Below are 20,203 nucleotides of genomic sequence, written 5' to 3'. Positions count from 1 at the left end.
CACTTGTGGTCTTAACTCGGTGCAGTGGTCCCTAAGGGCACTGCATAGGATTCTGCCTAACAGGCATCCCCCTGGCACACAGAGCAGCCCCCTGGCATGTTGTGCAGTCCCCAGACACAACGAGTAATCGCCTGATACACTGAGCAGTCCCCTGACACAGCGGGTAGTCTCCTGGGAGCAGTCCCCTGACACAGCGGGTAGTCTCCTGGTACACCGAGCAGTCCCCCGAATGAACGGGTAGTCTCCCAGCATACGGAGCAGTTTCCTGGCACACTGAGCAGCAGGGGAGTTGCTAGATCTGGAAAAGACCCGGGGTTAGGCTGATGTCGGAACTGTTGGGACTGGGGGCTAGCTAATCTTTTGGCTGTAGCTCCTGAGATTCTATCCGGGGCTACAACCAAAAGATCAGGGGCTATAGCCCCCTTAGCCCCCCCCTAGCAACGCCCCTGCTGAGCAGTCCCCTGGCATGCTGAGCAGTCGCAAGACACACCGGGTAGTCTCCTGGTACACTGAGCATCATCCTGGCATATAAACTGAGCACGTGTTGCTTTTGCTGCTTCCAGCCGTAGTTTTGATCCCCCCTGCCCTCCCCACTGCCCATTGCATCCCTCCTGCTTCCAGCGATCGAGGTGGCATCCCAGTATTGCCTTGCCCTAGAACTGAGATTGCTCCCATGACTCCACCCGCCCATTTTCTGACCTAGGATTGATCTATAGCGAGGGTGAGAACTCATCCGCCAGCACCTTTGCACAGTCATGGGGGCGGGGAGGGGGGGCGTGCACAGAGTAAGAAGATGATTGCATGAAGCACCCGGACCCCAGTGGTGATATTCCCAGAATGCAGAGAACAGAGGTTCAGGAGGCGGTGAGACCCAGAGGCCAAAGCGCTTCCTCCCACACTCCCCTACGTTTAATTATTAAAATGCCACTTGTCTCTCTGGAAAGGACCCATGAAAATTTAAAGCAGAGGAAAATGGCTCTTCACTTAAAGCGCTGTGTTAATCTGTGAGTAATGATTTATTCAGGGCGGTAAGCGGAGCCGGCGCGCATGGACCAGGGAACGTTCATCAGCCGCCTCTTGCCAGGGTGAGGGATTAATTAAATCCGTCTATTGAAGTGCTGGGGGCTGGTGGGGGCATTGATGAAGCACTGGCGTCAGGTGGGAGGATCCTGCACGCTCTCCCGCCACAAACACAACAGGAACCTATAAGGCTACTCCAGTCACTTGACCAATCAACAAATCGCCGAGAGTCCGCCAGCAAATCAACCAATCACTGAGATCCAGCCAGCAAATCAACCAATCACTGAGATCCAGCCAGCAAATCAACCAATCACTGAGCTCCAGCAAGGGAACCAATTAACTTCTTTATAAATTCCCCTTCCAAAAACGTGCCAGTTATTCCATTTTTAGGGATAATCGAATATGTCTGTACATAACATTGTGGGATTTAAGGACTTTCATGATAACATTAGCAGTGTGGAACTATTCCAAGAGGAATCGTGTTGCTTTTCATGTTTTCCAGTTCAAGAACAAAATGCAAGACCATCCCACTCTGGGGTAAGGGGTGGCAGGGGGAGGAGGGATATTCCCGGGAACATTTGCCTGTTGAATATTTAAAGGAAGGTTTGGGGGCTTCATGCCTGTAACACTAGGATAAGCCTCTAAACTCTGTAACGCCCGCGTTCCTACCGGCCAGTTCTCTTTGCTTTCTGTTCAGGCCTTAACCCCGCAGGCGGGCTTCTTGCGCAGGAACCACGAGGCAGCGTTTGCTGAGGCTAAAGAGAGGATCAGGGCCCATCAGATCCCTGTGGGTGCTTCCTGAACTCTGGAAGTCTGGGTCCCAAGCAAACACCCACAGTTCTCACTGTAGACCCAGCCACTGCACTAGAAGGAAGCGGCGTGGCGCAGAGGCTGCGGCGCCCCTGTTTCCAGTCCAGCTGGACAGCGATACACAGGGACTTCATATGTTATGTTATGTTACGTTATTTTCATTTATATAGCACCTTATATACCATTGGTATGGTCTGAAGGCGCTGTTAGGTTGAACGCCCTTGGGAACCGAAGTTCGGGTCAGTAGAGAGAGTAGAGAGAGTCCAAAAAGTGCGTGTGTGCATCAGGTATGTGTGCAGCTGGTGCGGAATTTAAGTGGTAGCTGCTTCTTAGCGGTAGGTGTGGTGGTTGAGAGATCAGGAGTATGTGTTCGCTCTGGCCGGCTTTATCCAGAGCGAGTGTGGTTGCATTAGGCCCGAGGAGAATGCCTGGCTGGGGGGGGGGGGTGAAACAAGCAATGTTTATTTAGAGTGATGTGAAGTGAGCGGGAGATGTAGATATGAGAACAGTTATACCGAATGGTGTCATAGTATCTCTGTGTTCTAGTTGAGTGGTGGTGTAAGGGAGAGAGTAAGCATGGGGTGTGGTATGATGTATGTTTTTTCAAACGTTCCCCCTGCATTCCAAAGCATATTATGTTTGTCACGCAGTTCAGTGCGGGCAGGTCCGTTCTATGCATTTTTGTTCATTTCAGGTGTTCAGGATTGTCCTACACATTCATGTCTGCTCGACATATTCATGTACTCTGGTTCACTTTGCGTGCTCAAGTCTGTCCTTCATTCTCCAGTGAGCTTCACGCATGCTCTCATGTGTTCCATACGTATGCACTCCTGTCCTTGCGCATGCACTCCAGTCTACCCAGTGCTTGTACTTTTGACTGGCTACGCGTTCGTCTGCTCTGTATACTCAACCGCTCTGTATACACCTCTGTTCAGTACGCTCATTTGATCTACACACTCATCAGGTCTACCCACTGATACCCTCAACATACTATTCCTCAGCTCCACGTACTCATCCATTCAGCATACTGCTCCGTTCAGCATACTCATCCGCTCTGCAAATCCATCTGCTCCATGCGTTCGTCCGCTCCGTACACTCATCCGCCCCACAGACTCATCAGCACCACATACATTCTTCCGCGTCTATATACTCGTCCAGATTAGACACTCATTCAGTCCACAACACTCATCCGGTCCAATCACTCATCGGCACAACATATTACTCGTCGGCTTGACAATACTACTCTAAGTGGGTACACTTCTAAATTCAACTTTCTCAGAGAGGCAATAGGGCGCAACTTCTAAATGCAATTGGGTACACTTCTAAATTCAACTTTCTCAGAGAGGCAATAGGGCGCAACTTCTAAATGCAATTGGGTACATTTCTAAATGCCATTGGGTACACTTCAAATGCAAGTGGGAACAATTCTAAGAGTTTCAGTTCTAACAATTCAATTCTAACAATTCAACTTTCTCAGCGAGGCTGTTGGGCGCAGCTTCTAAATGCCAATGGCTACACTTCTAAAGGCAAGTGGGAACAATTCTATATTCAACTTTCACAGAGAGGCTATTGGGCGCAGCTTCTAAATGCAATTGGGTACACTTCTAAATGCAAGTTGGAACAATTCTAAATTCAACTTTCACAGAAAGGCTATTGGGCGCAGCTTCTAAATGCAATTGGGTACACTTCTAAATGCAAGTGGGGGCAATTCTAAATTCAACTTTCACAGAGGCTATTGGGCGCAACTTCTAAATGCAATTGGGTACACTTCTAAATTCAGCTTTCACAGAGAGGCTATTGGGCGCAGCTTCTAAATGCAATTGGGTACACTTCTAAATGCAATTGGGTATACTTCTAAATGCAAGTGGGAACAATTCTAAATTCAACTTTCTCAGAGAGGCTGTTGGGCGCAGCTTCTAAATGCAATTGGGTACACTTCTAAATGCAAGTGGGGGCAATTCTAAATTCAACTTTCACAGAGGCTATTGGGCGCAACTTCTAAATGCAATTGGGTACACTTCTAAATTCAGCTTTCACAGAGAGGCTATTGGGCGCAGCTTCTAAATGCAATTGGGTACACTTCTAAATGCAATTGGGTATACTTCTAAATGCAAGTGGGAACAATTCTAAATTCAACTTTCTCAGAGAGGCTGTTGGGCGCCGCTTCTAAATGCCAATGGGTACATTTCTAAATGCAAGTGGGAACAATTCTATATTCAACTTTCACAGAGAGGCTATTGGGCGCAGCTTCTAAATGCAATTGGGTCCACTTCTAAATTCAACTTACACAGAGAGGCTATTGGGCGCAGCTTCTAAATGCAATTGGGTACACTTCTAAATGCCATTGGGTACACTTCTAAATGCAATTGGGTACACTTCTAAATGCCATTGGGTACACTTCTAAATGCAATTGGGTACACTTCTAAATGCCATTGGGTACACTTCTAAATGCCATTGGGAGCAATTCTAAATTCAACTTTCACAGAGAGGTTATTAGAGATTCCATCTAAGTGTGGCGTGTGCTAACAATCATTAGTTGACATTATACTGCAGGCCATTGAAAGGTAAGTTAGAGTTGCAGGAGCTTTCTGGAGTAGAGTAATTGCTCTACCCCCCACCCAAGCCAACACTTACGATTTTGTCGGTGTCTGGTGGCTTCCTTGGCTTCCCCTGCGGACACCTGCTGACACTTCCTGGAGCCGCCTCTGTTGGAGCCGCCCTTGGCCTTGGGGCCCTTAGCATATATATATGAAAATACCGATGTGAAATGACTTCTGTTCATTCATTAGAGAATGACAGGGGGTTGGGGGGTCCAGAGGAGATAGCAAGAGAGCCAGAGGTGTTACTAGGTCTGGAAAAGATCAGCGACTACGCTCATGTGAGGGGTGTCGGGCCTCGTGGCTAGCTAACCTCTTGGTTGTACCACTGAGCTTCTATCTGGGACTACAACCAAAAGACCCAGGGCTGTAGCCTCCCACAGCCCACCCCTAGCAACGCCTCTGATAGAGAGGCGTGCTAAGTCTGGGGGTGTGGCCGGGACAAATATTTCATGGAGTGAAGTGTTCCAGCAGAAGCAAGGCCGCCTCTTGCCCCATTTTCACTTTGGATACAGGATGTCCGCCCACCCCAGGTGCATCAAAGTTAGTATCCATCAGTGCCCCTCTTCTAAAGTCAATAGAAAACGGATACATTTAGCCGTCTATTTCCATCCAAAATAATGCTATGCAGGTTGGTTCATTTTGTTCAAGTTGTAAAGAAAAAAGGAAGTAGCGAAATGTGTATGTCTCTGGAAGGTAAACATTTTAAAATATCCTTAGTTGAGGGACATGTCCCACATACGTGTTTCCAAAGTGCTCTGCTAAACGTTCATACAGGACGCCGCTCTCGCATGCGCAGTGACTACATGATTTGTGAAAGTAAGTGTTCATTCTTTTGATGGGTATTTATAATGCGCCTATACAGCAAATGGTGTTTCAAGGCGCAACAAGACAAACGCGGGCAGGGGGACGCATGGATAAGGAAAAACAAAAACGGTCCAACTAGGTCTTGCGTCATTTCGGATCGTTCAAGTGCGGTAAAAAGAAGTGCAGAGTAGAGGGGGACCAGGGGGGTCTCAGAGGAATGTTCTAATGCTACGGAGGGGAAAAGTGCAGGTAGGAGTGGCGAGCACGTAATAGCTGTGGGGAGAAAAGGGGGAAGATGGGCCATGGGTTAGGTGAGTGCTTAGGAGAGGCCAGGTAGACAGGTGCCAGGAGACTGCAGTGAGTGCAGGGAAAATCAGGTCCACATGCTAAGTGCGATGAACGGAGCAGGATGGGCTCAGAGATGCAGGCCCAGCCAGGTTAGTGCAGGGGGGGGGTCGGTAGGGCAAGTGCAAGTTTGAGGGTTCAGGGGAGACTAAGTGCAGGGGTAGACTGGTCAAGGAGGCCCTGGTGCCCTGTATGAATCAGTAGGGCCCAGGCAGCCAGTCAAGAGGCATACGGGGACATTAGCTGGGGAGGGGATGAGGGAAGGAGGAAGAGAAAAGGGGGGTCTTGAGAAGCTTCCAGAACTTAAGGGATGCGGCTCAAGCCTGAGAGAGTCAGGGAGGCCATTCCAGAGGGAGGCACCTACGGAGGAAAGAGATCTACCCCCACTCACTGCTCGGAGAAGCGTTTGATCGGCAGAGAGTTGGAGCTAGAGGACCAAAGGACTCTAGCAGGGAGGTATTTAGGGAGAGAGAGTTGGATGAAGCAGGATCCCAGGCCCCAGAAAGCCTTGTGGATGATGCAGAGGGTCTTGAACTTGATCCTCGCAGCCACCAGGAGCATTGGATAGCCTCAATATAGGGCATAGTCGACATGTTTTTCGCTCATTCATTTCCACGTCTTCGAGGCTATGTTCAAATCTTTAAATGCTGATCACAGATATTCCCCCTCTGCACACACCTCTCAAACTCCAAACCAAACACAACCACAAACCTACAGCACGACACACCGCACAATCTTCAATACGCTGCAACAAGAAAACAAAAAAACACACATAGACTCGCACAACAGTACACAACGACTACTGGCCGCAAACACCCCAGGCCCAGCCAACGGACCCACCGGGCTGAGGCCGCCAACAGCACACCACTGCTCTCTTGCACTTGTCCAGCTTCCTCCCACTAACTCACCCTCTATTCCTCTTTCATAGTCGCCAGAGCTGCCAGAGTGCCAGGGGACCACTCCGGTGGTGATAGTGCGTGGTACAAATGTCCTTTAACATTAACATTAATGTTAATATTAACATCATAACTGTGTGCCCCCCACACTCCCCTTGGTCGCCTGTGATGCTGTGTGCCCCCCACCCCTCCTTGGTCATCTGTGATGCTGTGTGCCCCCCATCTTGGTCACCTGTGATGCTGTGTGCCCCTACCCCCCCCCCATGGTCATCTGTGATGCTGTGTGCCCCCCCTTGATCGCCTGTGATGATGTGTGCCCCCCTTGGTCACCTGTGATGCTGTGTGCCCCCCTTGGTTGCCTGTGATGCTGTGTGCCCCCCTTGATCGCCTGTTATGCTGTGTGCCCCCCTTGGTCACCTGTGATGCTGTGTGCCCCCCCCTTGGTCGCCTGTGATGCTGTGTGCCCCCCTTGATCGCCTGTTATGCTGTGTGCCCCCCTTGGTCACCTGTGATGCTGTGTGCCCCCCTTGGTCGCCTGTGATTCTGTGCCCCCCCCCTTAATTGCCTGTTATGCTGTGTGCCCCCCTTGGTCACCTGTGATGCTGTGTTCCCCCCTTGATCACCTGTTATGCTGTGTGCCCCCCATGGCCACCTGTGATGCTGTGTGCCCCCCTTGGTCACATGTGATGCTGTGTTCCCCCCTGGTCACCTGTGATGCTGTGTGCCCCCCTTGGTCACCTGTGATGCTGTGTGCCCCCCTTTGGTCGCCTGTGATGCTGTGTGCCCCCCTTGATCGCCTGTTATGCTGTGTGCCCTCCTTGGTCACCTGTGATGTTGTGCGCCCCCCCCCTTGGTCGCCTGTGATGCTGTGTGCCCCCCTTGGTCACCTGTGATGCTGTGTGCCCCCGCTTGGTCGCCTGTGATGCTGTGTGCCCCCCTTGATCGCCTGTTATGCTGTGTGCCCCCCTTGGTCACCTGTGATGCTGTGTGCCCCCCTTGGTCACCTGTGATGCTGTGTGCCCCCCCTTGGTCGCCTTTGATGCTGTGTCCCTCCCTTGATTGCCTGTTATGCTGTTTGCCCCCCTTGGTCACCTGTGATGCTGTGTGCCCCCCTTGATCACCTGTTATGCTGTGTGCCCCCTTGGCCACCTGTGATGCTGTGTGCCCCCACTTGGTCACCTGTGATTCTGTGTGCCCCCCTGGTCCCCTGTGATGCTGTGTGCCCCCCTTGGTCACCTGTGATGCTGTGTGCCCCCCCGGTTGCCTGTGATGCTGTGTGCCCCCCTTGATCGCCTGTTATGCTGTGTGCCCCCCTTGCTCACCTGTGATGCTGTGTGCCCCCCCCTTGGTAGCCTGTGATGCTGTGTGCCCCCCTTGATCGCCTGTTATGCTGTGTGCCCCCCTTGGTCGCCTGTGATGCTGTGTGCCCCCCTTGATCGCCTGTGATGCTGTGTGCCTCCCTTGGTCACCTGTGATGCTGTGTGCCCCCCTTTGGTCGCCTGTGATGCTGTGTGCCCCCCCTTGATCGCCTGTTATGCTGTGTGCCCCCCTTGGTCGCCTGTGATGCTGTGTGCCCTCCTTGATCACCTGTGGTGCTGTGTGCCCACCCTGGTCACCTGTGATGCTGTGTGCCCCCTTGATCGTCTCTTATGCTGTGTGCCCCCCCCCCCAGTCACCTGTGATGCTGTGTGCCCCCCCTTGGTTTCCTGTGATGCTGTGTGCCCCCTTGATCGCCTGTTATGCTGTGTGCCTCCTATGGTCACCTGCGATGCTGTGTGCCCCCCCCCCCTGGTCGCCTACTATGCTGTGTGCCCCCCTTGATCGCCTGCTATGCTGTGTGCCCCCCTTGGTCGCCTGTGATGCTGTGTGCCCCCCTTGATCGTCTGTTATGCTGATGTGCCCCCCTTGGTCACCTGTGATGCTATGTGCCCCCCTTGGTCACCTGTGACTCTGTGTGCCCCCCTTGGTCACCTGTGATGCTGTGTGCCCCTCCTTGGTCACCTGTGATGCTGCGTGCCCCCCCTCCTGATTGCTTGTGATGTTGTGCGCCCCCACACACCCCTGGTCACCTGTTATTGTGTGCCCCCCTCTGGTCACCTGTGATTCTGTGTGCCCCCCTCTTGGTCGCCTGTGATGCTACGTGCCCCTCACCCGCTCCTTGTTTCCTCACCCTCCCCTTTTTCCCTCTCCTCCAAGCCATGCCCTCCTAAACTGGCTTTCTACACTTGTATACTGCTGCCGCCCTGCTACATGGGGTTGGGCAGCATGTTTGTGCCACCTATATTGACTCTGCATTGTATGCTGCTGCTCCCCTGCAACATGGGGTTAGGCAATCTGTACGTATGTTTTTGCAAGCACTTATGTAACTAAGTAAGCTTTCTGTAACAGCGCTGCGATGCCCGAGAGCTGTTGTGCACTTTATAAATGCAAATAAATAATTAAATAATATGGCAGCTGGATCGAACTTTGACTTTGAACTGAGTACTCGGGAAAGGAAGAGCCTCTTCCACTTTTGAGTTCCAGACTTCCAACTTGGCCGTCAATGTACCACCAGTTAAAGGTCCCTTCCTTCCTTCCCTCTTCTTCTCCAGTGAAATTTAGTCTTCACACAATCTATTCCTGACTTGGCTACAGTTAGCTGGGAAGGCCACCTTTTAGTGACGGTGAAGGCTCAATGGCGCCAATTTTCGCCAATTTTCGCCATTTAAGTTTCACTCCCTGATGCAGCTCAGGAGAGGAAGATCAGGAGAGGAAGCTCAGGAGAGGAAGCCCAGGAAAGGAATCCCAGGAGAGGAAGCCCAAGAGAGGAAGCCCAGGAGAGGAAGCTCAGGAGAGGAATGAGTCTGTAGGAATGATAGCAGGTGGGGCCTTGACTACCCGATGTGGGTCTGATCCCTTCACTATGAGTAGTTAGCACAGGCAACCATGGTCCTGGCTCATGACCCACATTTGGTACCAGCCGGACTCTTACAGTGCAACACTGACCTCTGATCCCTGCGAGTGTGCACAGTCTTAAGTGCCTCGAGCAAGATTGCATAAAGCCTGTTCCCAGGGTTGTGGCAGTAATTGTTCTTTCAATGAGGGGGTGCAAAGGTCTTGCCTGTTTTGGGCCCACCTCTTTGCTCGTCATCCAAGATTTTGGGGAAATGACTCTTAGAGAGGTTACAACTTTGGGGAGATGAGAATGCACTCATTGCCCCCACTCCAAGCAGGATTCAGAAAAGGATCCATGCACCGTTGCTTGCTGCATTGGCTGAAGATCCAAAAAAACATAAAGATGAATGTGCTTCTTGTCCTCAGGGCAGCGATCGAATCGATCCAGTGGACGGACCTACACTGTATGAAGCTCTTGGATGCAATGGCCTGGTGCAGATAATGCTTCAAGTTGTGCAACGGCCGCTTGAAGAATACACTTCCGGGGCACCAGTGGTCCAGGGATGAATATCGGTTTCTAAACCATCAATCAGCCCCACACCTCTAGTACACCAGAAGGGAGCCAAACAGATTGGAAACGCAAGCAAATTATAAACCTCCTTGTCCAATTTTGGTAATGTGAATGGATCGGCAGGCTTATCTCCACAAGGTCGTGGATCGTTAGTTAGTTGCAACACAGCGAAAAAACAAAGGGACTGTCCAGTCAAGGTTGTATACACATTTCTACTTTATTATTATTCAGCAGACAGTTCTAGCACACTACAAAATACAACCTACCGTGTAAAGGAATGCAAAGGACAGATAGTTTCATGAAGGAAAAAGGGATCCACTCTGGATAGTGACAGGAGGATAGTCAGTATAGCAATCAGTCTTAACTGTTCAAGGTTATTTGGTTTCAGCACCAAGGGAGCAAGGGGTCGTAAATGTCCCTAGGGCCCTTCGGAGAAGGACGAGGGGGATAGAACCATGATGTACCTGCTGCTTGGGATGATCGTGATGCTCGACAGGGTCAAGTCGGTTCCAGGACGCTTTGCAGCTCCTGCGATAGAGTTCAAGATGAGAGACAGCTGCGGGTATCAGGCAGCAGGCAGTTCGGTGAGCTAGGCTGGATCGACAGCTGTAGGCTGGTGGCCTACACGGTGGCTCGGGGTCAGGAATCGTGGTCTCTGTACTGGTTTACGCATCTGGAACGCTGGTCGAGGCGTCTCAGACGGCTTTAGAGACTTCAGCGTGACAAAGATTGATATGATTTTAATGAATTAAAAAACAGAGAATGAAATAACAACTGAACTTTTATAACGAAAAAAGTTCAAATGTTTTTTTCTTTATTGGTACAGCCGGCCATGATTCGAGGGCTTGACTGCCTCGAAAATGTCCTTAAAAGATGGACACTGGTTGATGCTTGTCGTGGCACTCCTCGTGGCTTCTTCGCCGGGCTCGTATAATCCTTTCAAGGTGGATGGCCCAAAGCTGAGGAGAGTGTTTTCAGGAAACAGCTTTGTCCTTTGTTCTGTGACTCTCTGGCACTTCCCACCCAGACAGCTTGCTAGCAAAACCTAGCAGAGCATGCTGTGTGCTGGCTGGGTACTGGTTCTGGAGATGCTGAATGGGTCCTCAGAGTTCGGTATCCCCCTCTGTTCCTTGACGAGTTGTTTAGGGGAGGGATCTTGCTTCTCTCTTCGAAATCCTGGGCCCTGCAAGCAAGCTTCCTAGGTGGGAAGTGCCAGATAGTCTCTGAACCAAACCCAGGGCAAAGCCGGTGCCTTCAACACTCTCCTCTGCTTAAAGGATGACACGAGCCCAGTGAAGTAGCTACGAGGAGTACATCGACAAGCATCAACCAGCGTCCACCTTAAAGGACATTTTCCAGCCATCCGAGCCCCGTCGATCTGCAACCGACTGCACCGCTGACTGTTGTGACACTGCAGCCGCTAGCATTGTGCAGGACACCTTGACCAGTGCTTCAGACCCGCCAATCAGCACTGAGACAACGATTTCTTTCCCTGAGTTGCCATGTAGGCTAGCCTGCAGTCGTTCGTCAAGCTTCGCTCGCCGAACTGCCTGCCGCATGATACCTGCAGCTGTCTCCTGTCTTGAACTCTGTCGCAGGAGGTGCAAAGCACCTTGAAACTGACTCAACCCTGTCAAGCACCAAGAATTTCCACAAGCACAAGGTACATTGTGGTTCTGTCCCCCTGGTCCTTCTCCGATGCCCCCCAGTGACATTTTATGACCTATTGCTTCCTTTGTGCTGAAACCAAGTATCCTTGAACTATTGTAATAACTTAACAAACTACCCTCCTGTCGGTATGCAGAGTGCATCCCCTTTCCTTCTTGAAACTGTCTGTCCTCTGTGTTCCTTTACAGGCTGGGTTGTATACTGTAGTGTGCTAGAACTGTCTGTTGAATGATAATAAAGTAGAAATGTGTATACAACCTTGACTGGACACTCCTTTTATCATTGGGTAATCATTGTATTTCGTTGTGTTGCAACTAACCAACGATCCACGATCTTGAAGTGAAAAGTCTGCCGTTCGTCCATGTTACCAAAATTGGACAAGGAGGTTTATAATTTGCTTGTGTATCCAATCTGTGTGAGGTGTGGGGCTGATTGATGGTTTAGAACCCAATATTTATCCCCAGACCACTGGTGCCCTGGAAGTTAATTCATCACACCTGCCTATCACAGAGTGTCCAATAGCAGGGAGGTAGGGGGGTGGACAATGTCAGGTACATTGATCAAACCCTCACACAGAGGAGCCAGGGCCCGCGCAAGACGTGTGTAGCATGTGGGGCTGCACTTGGCCCCGCTCCTGGTAGGGCCTGCATCGAGGGTGACTTTGACTCCATTCTGTTGCAGGCTGCAGCATGGGCTGTGTGCTCAGAGTCCCTAAGCTTGCTGCAGTCCACTCTGAGCACACAGGCTTCGCACGCTGCAGCCTGCCTGCAGGCTGCAGCGTGGGCTGTGTGCTCAGAGTCCCCATGCTTGCTGCAGTCCACTTTGAGCACACCGGCGGCGCATGCTGCAGCATGCATGCAGGCTGCAGCGTGGGCTGTGTGCTCAGAGTCCCTAAGCTTGCTGCAGTCCACTCTGAGCACACAGGCGGCGCACGCTGCAGCATGCATGCAGGCTGCAGCGTGGGCTGTGTGCTCAGAGTCCCTAAGCTTGCTGCAGTCCTCTCTGAGCACACAGGCGGCGCACGCTGCAGCATGCCTGCAGGCTGCAGCGTGGGCTGTGTGCTCAGAGTCCCTAAGCTTGTTGCAGTCCACTCTGAGCACACAGGCGGCGCACGCTGCAGCATGCCTGCAGGCTGCAGCGTGGGCTGTGTGCTCAGAGTCCCTAAGCTTGCTGCAGTCCACTCTGAGCACACAGGCGGCGCACGCTGCAGCATGCATGCAGGCTGCAGCGTGGGCTGTGTGCTCAGAGTCCCTAAGCTTGCTGCAGTCCACTCTGAGCACACAGGCGGCACACCCCTGCATGATGACAAGGAAGATTGCCAGAATATCTTTTTTGAAAGCGGCTGCTGTCCCTCGAGGTTTGGCTCCCTTTTGTTTCTTCTGGGGAGGAAACTTGTCACCTCTCAACCTCCTGCTGTGACTCTGGAGCTACAACCCGCTCCACCCCCTCCCAGGGGCCCAATATGTGCTGGGGCCTCATAAGCACTGCTGATCACTTTCTTTCTTAAAGCAGAGCGTGTAAAGTGGGTGCAACTTACTATTGAGGACCTATTTAAGAGAACATTGTTAGGTTAACTGCAAAGGGGCATTTTTATTTTGAAAGCACATGCAAAGCAGCAGTTCGCTGCCCACAGACTGTGCCTTCCTCTAGCACAATTAAACATCTTGTACAAAACTGTTTTCACTATTTGCCTTATTTCCACATGTTAATATTTCCCAACCCAAAGAGCGTGTGAGCAGAATGTAACATGTTCCTCACATTACATATGAAGCAAGGAAGCGAGCCATGAATATTTACCCAGGATGTGACAGGAGAGGTTGCCATCCTGGAGACGGGAGGGGATATTTTCTTTGGTTCTGGCCCTGTACTGATTTTCAGGGCACACGCCCCAAGATGTGGGTGGACAGCGTCTGCCTACTTTTATCAACAGGCCGACAGTGCACAGCCCATGTCACGTGTCCTTGGGGCTGCTAACCTCCTCCCTGGGGCTGTAACTTATGGCAGGGCTAGCGAGGGCTGAGCTCCAAAAGTCTCCAAAAAGGGACCGCAGCCGTGGCTCTGCCGGGCTTCCCACAGTAGCCCTAGTGGTGACAAACTCCTCAGGCAGCCTTTTTATCCAACAGAGCCTCGTGGTGAAAGGGCTGCCTATGGGAGTCGAGGCTTCTGATTAAGAAAAAAAGGAGAGGTGGGTGCAGCACAGGCATGATAGCAGGGCGCCTGCCTCTCCAGCTTCTCCTCCAGTGCCCTCCCAAGGTGGGAGTGCGAGCAAAGCCCATACTTAGCCCCCCCCCCCCCCCCGCCCCCCGTTTGCGCTCCCCTTCATTCCTTGTTAAACTTAATGCACTGCTCCTACTTGTCCAGCCCCACGACCCGAGTCCTGTAAGGGACACCTGGTGTCACACGTCCTACTGCTTTGTGGAAAGACATACTCTGCGCACATAATACTTTGGAACAGAGACCAGGGTGCGCACTGCGCGTTGCCTCTGGGCGGACTTTGGGACAGAGACACGGGTGCGCACTGCGCGTTGCCTCTGGGCGGACTTTGGGACAGAGACACGGGTGCGCACTGCGCGTTGCCTCTGGGCAGACTTTGGGACAGAGACCCAGGTGCGCACTGCCCATTGCCTCTGGGCAGACTTTGGGGAGACTTTGGGACAGAGACCCGGGTGCGAACTGCGCGTTGCCTCTGGGCAGACTTTGGGACAGAGACCCAGGTGCGCACTGCCCATTGCCTCTGGGCAGACTTTGGGGAGACTTTGGGACAGAGACCCGGGTGCGAACTGCGCGTTGCCTCTGGGCAGACTTTGGGACAGAGACCCAGGTGCGCACTGCCCATTGCCTCTGGGCAGACTTTGGGGAGACTTTGGGACAGAGACCCGGGTGCGAACTGCGCGTTGCTGCTGGACATACTATGGGACAGAGACGCGGGTACCCGCTGCGCGTTGCCGCTGGACATACTATGGGACAGAGACCCGGGTGCGCGCTGCCCGTCGCTTCTGGGCAGACTTTGGAACAGAGACGCGGGTGCGCGCTGCGCGTTGCCTCTGGGCAGACTTTGGAACATAGCCACTGGCGCGCGCTGCGCGTTGCCGCTGGACATACTATGGGACAGAGACGCGGGTACCCGCTGCGCGTTGCCGCTGGACATACTATGGGACAGAGTCGCGGGTGCGCGCTGCGCATTGCCTCTCAGAAGACTTTTGGACAGAGACGCGGGTGCGCGCTGCACGTCGCCTCTGGGGAGTCTTTGGGACAGAGCCACGGGTGCGCGCTGCGCGTTTCCTTTGATCAGATTTTGGAAGGGAGCCGCGGGTGTGCGCGGCGCGTGGCCTCAGGACAGATGTCCCTAATTGACTAGGAAAGCGTCTTCATCTCATAGCCCGCTGCATCGATTGCGATCCGCCCTCCTGGTGCACACATCTCACGAGGCAAGTCAAGATTGATCTGTCAGGCGAACATGACAGCGCATTACTCACTCTGTCCAAATCAGAAGTGGGGTAGGGAGCCAAGCGGCCTCAGCAGCGCCCCTGCTCTAGTCTCTGGAGATGCCAAGGGGCGGGCGAGAACTCCAGCCCCTGCAAAACTGGAAGCAGAGGCCCTGCCAAGTCCAAACCCGCCCCAACTGGCAGGTACATGAGCACAAGCGAAGCTGGGAGGCTCTGCAGACTAGCGGGCTAGGGTCCCTGGGAGCCTCCCTAGGCCTGGGGGCTAGTGGCCCTGGGAGCCTCCCTAGGTCTGGGGGCTAGTGACCCTGGGAGCTTATGCAGACTTGCGTGCTAGTGACCCTGGGAGCCTCCCTAGGCCTGCGGGCTAGTAACTCTGGCAGCCTCCCCAGGTCTGGGGGCTAGTGACCCTGGGAGCCTCCCTAGGTCTGGGGGCTAGTGACCCTGGGAGCCTCCCTAGGTCGGGGGGCTAGTGCCTCTGGAAGCCTCCCTAGGCCTGGGGGCTAGTGACCCTGGGATTCTCCGCAGACTCGGGTGCTAGTGACCCTGGAAGCCTCCCTAGGCATGTGGGCTAGGGACCCTGAGAAACTCCCTAGGCCTGGGGACTGGTGAGCCTGGCAGCCTCCCTGGGTCTGGGGGCTAGTGACCCTGGGAGCCTCTCTGGGTCTGGGGGCTAGTGACCCTGGGAGCTTATGCAGACTTGCGTGCTAGTGACCCTGGGAGCCTCCCTAGGCCTGGGGGCTAGTAACTCTGGCAGCCTCCCCAGGTCTGGGGGCTAGTGACCCTGGGAGCCTCCCTAGGTCGGGGGGCTAGTGCCTCTGGAAGCCTCCCTAGGCCTGGGGGCTAGTGACCCTGGGATTCTCCGCAGACTCGGGTGCTAGTGACCCTGGAAGCCTCCCTAGGCATGTGGGCTAGGGACCCTGAGAGACTCCCTAGGCCTGGGGACTGGTGAGCCTGGCAGCCTCCCTGGGTCTGGGGGCTAGTGACCCTGGGAGCCTCTCTGGGTCTGGGGGCTAGTGAACCTGGGAGCCTCCCTAGGTCTGGGGGCTAATGCCTCTGGAAGCCTCCCTAGGCCTGGGGGCTAGTGACCCTGGGAGCCTCCCTAGGCCTGGGGGCTAGTGACCCTGGCAGCCTCCCTAGGTCTAGGGGCTAGTGACCCTGGGAGCCTCCCTTGGTCTGGGGGCTAGTGAACCTGGGAGCCTCCCTAGGTCTGGGGGCTAGTGATCCTGAGAGCCTCCCTAGGTCTGGGGGCTAGTGACCCTGGGATTCTCTGCAGACTCGGGTGCTAGTGACCCTGGAAGCCTCCCTAGGCATGTGGGCTAGGGGCCCTGAGAGACTCCCTAGGCCTGGGGGCTAGTGACCCTGGTATCCTCTGCAGACTCGGGTGCTAATGACCCTGGGAGCCTCCCTAGGCCTGGGGGCTAGTGACCTTGGGAGCCTCTGCAGACTCGGGTGATAGTGACCCTGGGAGCCTCCCTAGGCCTGGGGGCTAGTGGCCCTGGGAGCTTCCCTAGGCCTGGGGGCTAGTGACCCTGGGAGCCAACCTAGGCCTGGGGGCTAGTAACCTTGGCAGCCTCTGCAGACTCGGGTGATAGTGACCCTGGAAGCTTCCCTAGGCCTGTGGGCTAGCGCCCCTGGGAGCCACCCTAGGTCTGGGAGCTGGTGACCCTGGGATCCTCCACAGGCCTAGGGCCTAGTGACCCTGGGATTCTCCTGTTAGGGAGAATTCTCATTCTATGGCTAATTTCCCTCACCTAGTGAATCCCCCAGCAGCTTTGCTGGATTTCTGGAGTTTATTTTTTCACTTGGTAAGAGTGTAAGCTTTTCCCCACTCTTACCTGTGTTTTTGCCATGTGTATTTCATCTGTTTGTTTGATTGTGGACTCTGGAGTACACTACTTCAGTAGCCCCCTTCTTTTGTGTGTCACACAGCACCTTCAGTGCAGTGACACAGGGTTGTCTTTTAGACTTCCCACTGACTCCATTTCTGAGTCTGACTACTGTCCCCCAGAAAAGGGTAAAGTTGCCATTAACTTTACCTAGTTATTTAACCACAGATCCAGTACACCCCGTTTTACATGGAGTACTGAAAAGGGTTAATGCTTAGCCCTTTTTTTATCTCTACCTCCTAGAGCCTTGTTTTAACATTTAGACTTGGCTGGTGGCAGTGGTATCTACCCTAACGTTTCTACCGCGATTATACTATATAAACATGGTATTGTTTTAGGCTATTATATTAGCCTCGAACATAAACCCGCTTGACCAAATACTTTTTCTTTTGGCTCCGGTCGGGTTTATTCGCCATTTCTTTTTGTTAAAGTCCTTTTGTGTTTTACTTTGCGCGGCAAACCAGGTTTGCCTTCTTTGTTCACCGTCTTTTGGCGGGCTTCTGCGAAGAAGCCCTCCTCTGGGCGCCTGGGTGTCTAGGTGGGTTGAATGTGATGGAGGGGTGTAGTGACCCCCTGCACAAGGTATCCCAGGAAACCCAAGTCGCACTTTACCATGATTGGCTGAGGTGGTTATCCAGGCTGGACAACCCCCCTGCTACGTGATTAACAGCCAGGTTGTGTGAATGGGGGATTTTCTCATAAAAGGCAGGACTCTTGGGCTGGAAGTCAGAGTTGCCACTGGAACTACAAGGAACCGAAGAGAAGCAGAGAAGAAGTCGGCTGCTGCAACTACCCCGTCCCGGTGAAGCCCTGCTGCAGTCCTGAGCTATCTACCCTTCGACGACCAGAGAAGATCCATTCCGGAGTCTTCTTCCCTTGAGCTTGGTTGAGTCAACCAACTCATCTTCCACAGCCAGAGGATCCCCTTCGTGGTCGAAATCGCTGCACACTGCTGTAGTGGTACGGATAGCCACCTGAGGAGCCTCTCCTGTTTTAAAGGAGAGCACCTTTTATTCACCGTCGCTGCTGATGGCTTCATCCCTGTGTGGTGCAGACCCCTCCAGACGTCCTCCTTCTTGCCGAAGCTCCAGGAACCGTGGTTCTGCAGGAAACCAACAGGAACAACTGCCGTGACAGCAGCTTCTTCATTGAATAAGGTACTGTGTTCTGCTTGTTGGACTGGGGTGAATCCCTTTTCTCCTCTTCCAAGGCTTGCCCTTGTCTTTTCTCCTTCTTATAACTTTTGCTTCCTCTAAAGACAACATAGAAGTACTCCTGGCAACGTTGAATCTTGAACTGTCGGACTGCGTGATCCTCGACAACAGGAACCCGGTTCCACTTGACACTGGCTCCGGCCTAATGACTTTTTGTATTTCTGTCAGTGAGTGTTCTCTGATTCTGTCTGCCTTGACAAAAGTATTGGAAATGATTTTTGCCCCCAACTCTCTCTGGTTAGCCCAGGTGCTAAGTGCGTTTTGCCCCGGTAGCGTTTTTTGCTGCGGATACGCGTTTCTTTAATACAACCGAGATGTCAAAAAGTGATTGCATGTGTATCCCCGGTAACGTCTTTTGTTTCACAACACCGGTCCGCCAAAACATAAGGTATTACCTTGAGTTGTTCTGTGCCAAGAGAATTGGTTGTTTTGTAGTATATTTTTCGTGTGGTTTTGAATGAATAGAAGTGTTGTGTTTTACAGATGGTTTAAAAATAAATGTACTTCTATTTTTTAACCTGAAACCTTGAGTCAGTGTTTGCTCGAGTCACAGTAATTGTGGTCCCTTTGTGTAATCTCTGCTACTGCTCATTTGCTCTTGAGATAAGCCTGGCTGCTCTGCTACTGCTACCACTTTAACAGTGTAGGACAGGCTTGTACCAAAGGTAAAACTTGTATTACCACTTGTAGTCTTAATTGTGTGTGGTGGTCCCTAAGGGCACTGCACAGGATTCTGCCTAACATCTCCACAGACTCGGGTGCTAGTGCCCATGGGAGTCTCTTTAGGCCTGGGGGCTAGTGACCTGGTATCCTCTGCAGACTAGGGTGCTAGTGACCCCAGGGGCCTCCCTAGGCCTGGGTGCTAGTGACCCTGGGAGCCTCCCTAGGCATGGGGGCTAAAGACCCTCCAAGCCTCCCTAGGCATGGGGCTAGTGACCCTGTGAGCCTCCTTAGGCCTGGGGGCTAGTGCCCCGGGCATCCTCCGCAGACTCGGGTGCTAGTAACCCTGGGAGTCTCCCTAGGTCTGGGGGCTAGTGATCCTGGGATTCTCCGCAGACTCGGGTGCTAGTGACCCTGGGAGCCGCCCTAGGCCTGGGGGTCAGTGAGTCTGGGATCTTCCGCAGACTCGCGTGCTAGTGACCCTGGGAGCCTCCCTAGGCCTTGGGTGGTAGGGACACTGATACTCTCCATATGCTTGGAGTGTAGTGAACCTTGGAGCCTCTGCTTGTCTGGAGGCTAGTTATCCTGGAAACCTCAGAGGTGCAGTGGACCTTCGGAGCCTCTGCTGGCCTGGAGGCTCGTGATCCTGGAAGCCTCAGGAGTGCAGTGAACCTTGGAGACTCTGCTGGCCTGGAGGCTGGTGATCCTGGATGCCTCAGAGGTGCAGTGAACCTTGGAGCCTCAGCTGGCCTGGAGGCACGTGATCCTGGAAGCCTCATAGGTGCAGTGAACCTTGAAGCCTCTGCTGGCCTGGAGTCTAGTGATCCTGGAAGCCTCAGAGGTGCAGTGAACTTTGGAGCCTCTGATCGCCTGGAGGTTCGTGATCCTGGAAGCCTCAGAGGTGCAGTGAACCTTTGAACCTCTGCTGGCCTGGAGGCTAGTGATCCTGGAAGCCTCAGAGGTGCAGTAACCCTTGGAGCCTCTGCTGGCCTGGAGGCTAGTGATCCTGCAAGCCTCAGAGGTGCAGTAAACCTTGGAGCCTCTGCTGGCCTGGAGGCTAGTGATCCTGGAAGCCTCTGAGGTGCAGTGAACCTTGGAGCCTCTGCTGGCCTGGAGGCTAGTGATCCTGCAAGCCTCAGAGGTTCAGTGAACCTTGAAGCCTGTGCTGGCCTGGAGCGTAGTGATCCTAGAAGCCCCAGAGGTGCAGTGAACCTTGGAGCCTCTGCTGGCTTGGAGGCTAGTGATCCTGGAAGCCTCAGAGGTGCAGCGAACCTTGAAGCCTCTGCTGGCCTGGAGGCTAGTGATCCTGGAAGCCTGAGAGGTGCAGTGAACCTTTGAACCTCTGCTGGCCTGGAGACTAGTGATCCTGGAATCCTCAGAGGTGCAGTGAACCTTGAAGTCTCTGCTGG

The sequence above is a fragment of the Ambystoma mexicanum genome, chromosome 9 (assembly GCF_040938575.1).
Source record: "Ambystoma mexicanum isolate Mex_15411 chromosome 9, UKY_AmexF1_1, whole genome shotgun sequence".
Lineage (NCBI taxonomy): Eukaryota > Metazoa > Chordata > Amphibia > Caudata > Ambystomatidae > Ambystoma > Ambystoma mexicanum.
The sequence above is the reverse complement of the archived record's forward strand: the minus strand, read 5'-3'. Positions refer to the sequence as shown.